General features: G+C 43.3%; 1 pseudogene; it reads left to right on the top strand.

Annotated features, from left to right (window-relative positions):
- The first annotated feature begins 3,531 nt into the window (after positions 1 to 3,531).
- LOC144232277 (ferritin light chain pseudogene) lies at positions 3,532 to 4,081 on the top strand (annotated as a pseudogene).
- The last annotated feature ends 5,629 nt before the right edge of the window (positions 4,082 to 9,710 follow it).

The raw sequence follows: 9,710 nt of genomic DNA, 5'->3' as shown, positions 1-9,710 counted from the left end.
GAGTCTAAAAAAATAGCAGGCAGTTTTGCATATCCAGCGGGAAGACTATGGTCTTTCATGCTGTGCAGAGAAGTTAGAATTTCATTTTGAAGATTATGCGAAGCTGTTGGGTATTTTACGTACAAGGATGGCATGATCGCATTTTGGTTTTGTGAAAAGTCACTTCTGCTGCTGGAGTGTGCTCAAAGAAAGACTAGAGGCGGCACTATAGGTCACAACCGTCTGCAGAGACATCTGACTTTTTGCCTTCATTTCTTCAGCTCAGTGGGACCACTGTTTGCACTACTCTTCCTCTGGCCTTTGCAACTGCTTGCGTGTAGTTGCAATGATATTTCCTCACAACCTACTAGCATCCTCTTAGAAGAGAAACTTCTTGCTAAACAAGAAGGTTCTGGAACCTTATAATTAGTTGACCAGCTTCTGGAACAAGGAATTATATATATCATGACTTTTTAAGGTGTGATTTTTCAATGTCCAATAATGATTGAGCGTGAAATTAGCCAGGAGAGTTCCTGCCTCTGTAACAGACTCACCCGGATCAGCTCTTCCCCATTTGCTTCCTGTTGCCGCTGCACAGCTCACTCCCAGAGACCATTGCTGTGGGCTGTCAGTGCCTCATCTATTTAAAAAAACAAAAAAAAAGGCAAGGGGTGGGGGAATCAAAACCTGCTTTCGCCTCAGGGAGTTGTTGAGGGCGAAGAAGAACTTTCTGTCTGCTAGGTACTCTGAACTCTTCAAAAGAGTGAGGAAGGTGTATTATTCATGCGAGACAGTGCTTCCCACTCTCCCCACTGGGGAGACCCTCACTGGGGAGTGCAGACAATAGAGCACTGTCCCCCCACTCTCTGCACACTGTCGCCCCAAGCCCAGCCTGGGAGACGTGGCGTGACGGGGCTGGAGAAGACACATTGCCCAAGCCCAGCCCTGAGAGGAGAGAAGCCCATGGCAGGTGCACAGCAGGCAGCCCGAGAGGAAGTGTCCGGCCCCCAGGCAGCTGTGGTCTGGGCCAGGCTCAGAGACCCCCCGCTCCGGCCCGCTCCTCTCCAGGGGAGCGATCCTCCCACAGCTGCCCTCCTCCGCCTTCACACAAGCCGCATCTTAAACCCTAGGTCAGAACTTGAGGCCCATCAGCAATGAATCACTGGGACCAGAGTTCCGTTCAGCCAATGCACATTCGCTGGGGTAATAATCAGGGCTTTTAACCATCTTGCATGTTGGCCCGGTTTTCCTTTTGGCGAAAGTCACCACCTGAATGGGATTAGAGAAAGAAAAATATTGCCATTCACCGGAGATCACATTTCCCTCTCCTCAACCTTTGCCTCCGCTTGCTGCAGAAAAACAAAGGGCGAGAAAGGCTACTCCGGTGCTCCGGCCTGCAGAAGAGGGGGCGCGTGGTGCAGGGTAGAGCAGGCTCAGCGCCACCTGCTCAGGCGTTCCGCCTCACCGGCTGGCACGGAGGACCTCTCTCTGCCGCATCAGCCCAGCACTTAGTCACGCCCAGAGCCAGAAGAGGGCTTCGGCTTCCAGAGGCCGTGCCAGGGCCAGAGTCGATGTTTTTGCCTGGAGGCAAAGACCTCTGGGTGCAAAATGTCCTTGGAGAGAAGCTGGCTTGTGTCTTGTGTTTTTCCAGCGGGGAGCGAAAGGTCCCACGTCCTGCCTTGTGCTGACATAAGGACAACAGTGAGTCTCGGTACCATAGGGCAGCTTCCTCCCCCCTCACACACGTGCACGCCCACCTCCTGCTTTCCTGATGAGGGAGAGGAATTTGATGATCTGTTTTGCGGGCGCCACAGAACAGTTTGGGGGCACTTCCCAGTTTGTTTCTTCTCCGGGACAATTGTTGGATCTGCTCAGGAGGAAGCCTTACTGGGATATTCAATATCAAGCATTTGTTGCTTTAAAAATACCAGTGCCCCAGCAAGGGAAGGTCATGGACTTCTTATTGGCACATGTCCCCAGACGTGGTGTTTTCTTTGTCTTGGGGAATCGCTTAGGTTTAATGGGCGTTGCATACAAAGAATGATGGGAATTTGGTGATCATTTCAAAAAAAAAAATTTAAAAAAAAACAAAAACAAGGAGAATTCAAACAAAAACAGGCCATCCTCAGTTCTCACACAGGACCCCGATAAGCCACTCAGAAGGCTTCTCCTCCCAGCTCAGGAAAATCTTTGGTGGCACCGAGGACCTCGGGTGCATTCGACCAATGGAAGCCATTCTGTAACACCCAGATCCTCATCTTCTCTCCAGGGCCCACAGAAGCCGCTTCATACCCCCCGTCCCATGGGCTGCCTGCGGCTACATCAACTCTCCTGTGAACTCTGGGAAGTGATTTCCGTGTAGTCATTGTCTGGAGGACCTCACAGAGGTAGGAATGTCATTCCACCGTGTTTTCTCCTAAGATGTCCTGGCTGATTCCTACATCTCAGTGAGTCACTTTAGATCCAAGAAAACAAGGTAATAATTATTGTGGAAATTGAAAAGTGGGGTGGGAAGGCTCCACCCTCCCATTTGAGAGGGGACAGAACATTGATCCATAAAGGACCCTGGACATTCCACCCCCTTACCTGGCCTCTACCTGCTCTTCTTTTCTTGCTGGCTTTTCAAGGCAATCCTAGAAGCATATCCCTCCGCGGGGCCTGCTTCTCCTCCCGGCCCAAGCTCCTTAAGAAAAAGTGCCTGGTCTTATTCACCTCCCAGCACCTGGCATGCCATAAATGTAATAATAGTATTAGCCACCACTTAGTGAGTACTTTGCCTTGCATCAAGCACTTTGTAAATATTATCTCTTGCCATTAAATATGCTGAATTGGATTTAACTGACTCACATAGCCAGGATGGCACTTATTTAAGAGGCATGGTGGTAACCCAGATATGGAATCAGAGAGGTTTCCATTCAAACCCTGACTTTGTCACATACTGGTCACTTGAAATTTGAAACTCTGGGCCCAAGTTTTCTCGCGATTAAGTTGGGGAAAATAATAGCTGCCCTGCCTGCTCCAGAGAGCTGCTGGGAAGAAAATGCAAAGAAACATTTGTGGGCTATTTCTTTGTAAGTTCTAATCGAAATGTCCCTACAAATCTAGTGGAATCAACATCCAGGTTACACAGTGGAGCTTTTATGTCACGGTTTATGAGGAGGTATGGTATGAGGAACAGTCACATTTCCCAAAATATCTTCCCCACTGCTCTATCATAAATTATTCCCTCTCATCTGGCTCATAATTCCCATGACAGACATGCGTGATAGCATGGACAGCAAAAGAAGTTGTTGCCAAGTCACTGTATTAGTTATCTGTTGCTGTATAACAAATTAGCCCCCAACCAAGAGTGTCCAGCAGTCCATGGATCTGTCTCTTGCTTCAACAGTGTTTGGACAGAACACACCCAAGGAAGCCCCTTCTATCAGCCTCTGACCACCCTCCAACCTTTTATCCAGTCACAAACTTCAGAGCCTTCTTCTAGGCCATCCACTCCTTCTGGAACCAGCCAACACCCTATTTTGGGCTTAGCTCCTTATTAACCAATCAATCATGAGCTCGCAGATTTGTCTGAATGATTCTGCCCAGGTGGAGGCTGCAGCCTGGTCAACAAGCATCTGTGGGTGTCTTATACCTATCTCTCTCTGGGCTTCTATTTTGACGTGGGGCTTTGGAGAGTGTGAGCCACTTCTTCCCCTAGTTGGCTGTGGAGAAGTGCAAGGGTGCTGTGCATCTCTTGAAGATGGAAAACCAATGCAGAGGCCACGTCCTCTTCCGGGACATGCAGAAGCCATCACAAGATGAGTGGGGTAACACCCTGGAAGCCAAAGAAGCTGCCCTGATTCTGGAGAAGAACCTGAACCAGGGCCTTTCAGATCTGTATGCCCTGAGCTCTGCCCATGGACACCACCATCTCCGTGACTTCCTGGAGAACCATTTCCTAAATGAGGAGGTGCCTATCAAGAAGATGGGCAACCACCTGACTACCTTTAGCAGGCTGGCTGGCCACCAGGCTGGGAAGGGCGAGCATCTCTTCAAAAGGCTCACCCTCAAGCATGACCAGGAGCCTATTAAACCCATCTTTGGAGGGCCCCTCTGGTAACCCTCGTGCAAGAGCTTGTGCCTATACCTCTCCCTGAAGCCACTAGGAAGCTTTCTAACCACCCTGGAGCCCTCTCCCAAGCCTGAGAACAAATGTAAACAAATAAATATTTTTAAAGCCCCCCCAAAACAAACAAATAAACAACAAATCCCAAATTAACACAAAACATAGGTGACTTAAATCAGCAATAAACATGCATCATCTCATATTGTTTGTGTAGGCCAGGAATTTGGAAGGGCTTTGCTCAATATTTCCTTTTTTTTTTTTTTACAAATAGTTTATTGTCAAGTTGGTTTCCATATAACACCCAGTGCTCATCCACACAAGTGCCCCCCTCCATGCCCATTTCCACCCCCCCACATCCATCAGTCCTCAGTTTGTTCTCAGCATTCAAGAGTCTATCATAGTTTGCCTCTCTCCCTTTCCCCCANTGGAAAAAAGACAGCCTCTTTAACAGATGGTGCTGGGAGAACTGGACAGCAACATGCAGAAGAATGAAACTAGATCAATTTCCCACACCATACACAAAAATAAACTCAAAATGGATAAAGGATTTGCTCAATGTTTCTTGTGATACACGTAGTTAAGATTTGGGCAGGGGTTGCAATCATCTGAAGTCTAAAGCCCTGAAGAATTCACAGCCAAGATAGTTCACTCACATGGTGCTGGTTGTTGGTAGGAGACCTCAGTTCTCCTTCACATGAGCTTCTCTTTGAGCTGCGTGTATGTCCTCACAATTTTGTGCCTGGCTTCTCCAGAGTGAGCAGTCCAAAGGTAAGAGCAAGGAGGAAGCCACGATGCTTCTTACAACCTAAGTTTGGAAGTCACAGACCATCACTTCCTCCACATTTGATTTTTTTAAGAAAGTAGTTGATCATTCAGGGGCACCTGGGTGGCTTAGTCAGTTTAGCATCCGACTCTTGGTTTTGGCTCAAGTCATGATCTCAAGGTTTGTGAGTCGAGCCCCACATTGGGCTCAGTGCTGACAGTGTGGAACCTGCTTGACATGCTCTCTCTCTGCCTCCACCCAACTCTCTCTGTCTCTCTCTCTCAAAAATAAATAAATAAACTTAAAAAAATTTTTTTAAATAGAAAGTAGTTGATCATTCAGGCCCACACTCAAGGGGAGAAGAATTAGTCTCCACCTTCTAAAAGGAGAAATTGTCAAAGAATTTTTGGATATATTTTAAAATCATTAGACTCACCATGAAAACCCACCTATTATCTTGGAGGCTGTTAGTACTCAGCTAAGCAGGAGGGTGTATTGAGATGGCAGCAACGTTCAAGGCCAGGAGAGGTCACAACTCAGGCACAGAGATGAAGGACTCTGGGCTACCAGGTCATAAAGTAGTTCAGGGAGAGACGTTCATGACCGGGGGACATTCCTTTGGAGAGCAGTTGCCTTGGTCTTGCCTAAAGGCTGAACAAAGGTTTTCATCCCAGAATGGTTAGTCTTGGTCTCTTTTTGCTGAATGGCTTCTCCATATTGGCAGGGAATTTATAGAATTACTCCAGGAAAGTTTGGCTGGTTTGGGAAGTGGAGGTGGAATCTTCTGCTTTAAAAGACATTTATTCTCTTGATATAGGTCAGTTCTATTTTCTCCTGGAACCTTGGCCCCCACAAAAGTTGATCAAAGGGTTAAAACACAGGATCATGAATTCAAGAGTCAACAGGGGAAAGTCAAAGTGAGCATAACAGACCTAAGAAACAATTAGGAGTGGCAAGCATTGTGGCAGACTGGCAAGCAAACAACGGATAATTTCATACTAGACAAAGAGACATATCTAAACCTTTTAGGAATAATTGGACATTGATTCTGAAAGAATGCGAATCATTAGTATTCCAGAAAACCCCCATCATGATCTATAGGTAAAAATGACTATGTATGGGAGTCCATTGAATTTGGACATAAATGACTCTCTCAGTGGGCCCACTACATCCATGAATATATTTTTCTGTTATTTCCAAAGTTCCTAAAAATGTAGTTTGAGTAGATATACTCAGCAGCTGGTAGAACCATGACAGTGGCTCCTTGACTTATAGCATGAGGGCTTTTAGGATCAGATAGACAATGCAGCACTCCCCTCTACAGCACAGGTAGTCCACCAACAAAGAATTTAAAGTCTCAAAGATCACGATCCCTACCAGATCTCTTTAACTAGCCTGTTTGGCTCTGCAAAAGACAGAAAACTATGGGGCATTATTTTAAGTGTTGTTACATGATGACTGCAATTGAAGCTGCTATTCTAAATGTTGTCTCTTCACCTTGTGGGTCAGCTGGATGGCTATTAATCTGGTGAATACATTTTCTCTATTAGAAGTTTGCTTTTTTTTTTTAATTTATTTTTATTTCTAGGAGAGAGAGAGAGAGACAGCGTGAGCAGGGGAGGGTCAGAGAGAGAGGGAGATACAGACTCTGAAATAGGCTCCAGGCTCTGAGCTGGCAGTCAGCACAGAGCCCGACGCGGGGCTCGAACCCACGAACTGCGAGATCATGACCTAAGCGAAAGTCAGACACTTAACCGACTAAGCCACCCAGGCGCCCCGAAGTTTGCTTTTACCAGACAGGAATAACAATATACATTCACAATCCCAATCTCAAAACTACATTAATTCTTTTGCTTTAGGCCATAATTTAGATCAGAGGGATTTTTTTAATGTAACTTTTTATTTTTACAGAGGTGTAATTGACATAGAACGTTATATTAGTTTCAAGTATATAACACAGTAATTTGATATTTGTATATACTGCAAAAGGATCACCACAATCAGTCTAGTTAACATGAGTCACCATACATATTTCCGTTATTTTTTTTCTTATGGTCAGAACTTTTTGTAAGATTGACTTTCTTAGCAAATCTCAATGATGCAATAGAGTATTATGCGTTATAGTTGCCACAGTGTACGTCACATCCCTAGGATGTATTTATTTTATAACTGGAAGTTGGTAACTTTTGACTTCCTTCATCCATTTGGCCTATCCTCTACCTCCCGCCTCTGGCAACCTCCAATCTGTTGCAGATCAAGGGATTTTTTGATCCTCTTAATAATAGCCCACAAAACAGTATGCTGGCCCACAGTTTAGATGACATACTGTTAAAAGATTAAATGAGCAAGCAGAAACAGATATCCTACACACCCTATAAAACCTATATGTGTCAGAGTTTGGGAGATATGTCCATTGGAGATTCATGGATCTTAGAGACATTTCTAGAAGTTTCAATGTCTGTATAATATCAGAATATTTCTTCCAAAGTGAAAGAAAATTCATCATACCATGCATACCTCACCACTAAGAATAGCGGTACGTCTTAGGCTTGGCTCTTTTTGGATTTTGAAGGCAGCATATGCCGGATATGGATGTTCTCCTCTGAAGCTGTTGCTGAGTTATGCATAAGGTTACAAGCTTCAGATGAGGCCCAAGAGGAGAAGCTGATTCAGGCCACAACACAGGCAATTCTGCCACCAGGTTTTCGGACTAATGAACCCAATGGGGGTGCTCTACGGTGCCTGTGTGAAGCCCTGATAAAAGGAGCACAATGGAGAGTTCTAGGGTTTGAGGTTGAAGGTTTGCCCTCAATACTCATATGAATACTTTTTAAAAATCAACTTCACTGAGGTATAATTAACATACAGTAAATAAAATGTACCCACTTAACCATAGAGTTTAATGACTTTTGATAAATTATATACCTGAAAAAATAGAGCTCAGTCAAGATAAGGAACATTTCCACCAAATCAGAATGCTTTCTTGTGCCCCTTTGCACAATCCCATGTTCCTTTTCCAGAACCTAGCTCCAGACAATGACTGATTCTGTCATTATTGATTTGCTTTATAGTTTCTAGAGTTTTATATAAGTAGAATCAGGTGGTATGATCTCTTTTGTGTCTGGAGTTTTGAGAGTCTTCCATTCGTTCATACGTACCAGTGGTATCTGCAGTTTTTTCCTTTTATATTAGTGAGTAGTATTCCATTGGACAAACATACGCCAATTCCTTTATCCATTAATAAACATCTGGATTGTTTCCAGGTTTAGGTTCTCATGAATAAGGCTGCTATAAACGTTCTTGTGAAGTCTTTGTGTGGACAAATGTTTTTATTTCTCACGGGTAAACACCTAGTAGTGCAATTTCTGGGGCATACAATTAGTGTATATTTATTTTATGCTTTTTACAAAAAATTTTAATGTTTATTTTTGAGAGAGGGAGAGACAGAGAACACACGGGGGGAGCAGAGAGACAGGGAGACACAGAATCTGAAGCAGGCTCCACGCTCTGAGCTGTCAGCACAGAGTCCAACGTGGGGTTCAAACCCACAAATCCTGAGATCATGACCTGGGCTGAAGTTGGACACTTATTGTGTCACCAAATGAGCCACCCAGGAGCTCCCAATTAGTGAATGTTTAACTTTATAAGAAACCAAAACACCATTTTTCAAAGTGGTTGCACCATCTTACATTCTTATCAAAAATAGACCTGAGTTCCAGCTGCTGCATATCCTTACTAGCATATAGTATTGTCAGTGTTTTTAATGTTAGCTGTTCTAACATGTATACAGTAGTATTTCTTTATGGTTTAAATTTTTATTCCCTGATATCTAATGATGCTGAGTATCTTTTAATGGGCTTATCAGCTACTTTTTAAAAACTTTTGTGAAGTGTCCGCTAAAATTTTTTTAATTAGGTTATTTTTCTTATTATTGAGTTGTAAAAGCTCTCTGTGTATTCTGGAAACAAAACAGTGGTCATATGTATGTATTGTGCGTACTTTCCTTTAGTACCATATTAACCAGTGACTTAGGGAGCAGAACAGAGCACAATGTGTTAATAAGTCATATTGTAATCAAGGAAATCAGCTAAATAAGGGTTAGGTAACTTTTTTGAGCACAAATAAATAAAAAAATAGAATTCAGGAGCTTCCAATATATTCTTGTCAAATGCAAAATTGCTGATAAATATCTGAAAGTAAATGCAAGAAGGCCAGAAAGTGTTCGAGTTACTGCATTATATTGCCTCCCAAAGGGCAGCTAAATGTTGAGATTGGAGTGGTGGATGCCAATTTCTATTGACTCAGAGTATCCTTCTTGGTCTGTGAAACTGACATCAAGTGAGTGGGTTTCTTGTTTTGTTTACTGGCTTTGAAGCAGATTCTAAACTCTGTAAATTTCCCCTCAATTTCTTCCAGCTTCTGAAACTATAGAATACTTTGTGATTGAAGTCAATACTATGGACCCTTATATTTCCATTCATTTGTAAATAAAAATGTTATTTTTGTATTATGCATAACATACTAAGTCCTATATATTTTATACTTAAAGAAACTATTTTATCATAATTGTTAGTATATATAAATTATATGGAAATGCATGACATACACTGTATCTTAAGGAAATGGATTCTTTTACAGTCGCTCCTTCAACATGCCAGGCCCCATTCTGGTACTCAGTCTCCAAAGATGGCTAAGATACAGGTTTCTGACCTTGAGAAACTTATAGCCATGTGGAAGATAAGTTTTTGTTTATAGTAAATGCTTTCTAAAATATTTAGGGGTAAAGAGGCACCGTGTCTGCAACTTAGTCTCAAACAATTTGGAAAAAATATTATATATACGTGCATAAATGTGTACATA

This window comes from Crocuta crocuta, unplaced genomic scaffold, assembly GCF_008692635.1.
Source record: "Crocuta crocuta isolate KB4526 unplaced genomic scaffold, BGI_CrCroc_1.0 scaffold687, whole genome shotgun sequence".
Classification (NCBI taxonomy): Eukaryota; Metazoa; Chordata; class Mammalia; order Carnivora; family Hyaenidae; genus Crocuta; species Crocuta crocuta.
The sequence above is the reverse complement of the archived record's forward strand: the minus strand, read 5'-3'. Positions and strand labels throughout refer to the sequence as shown.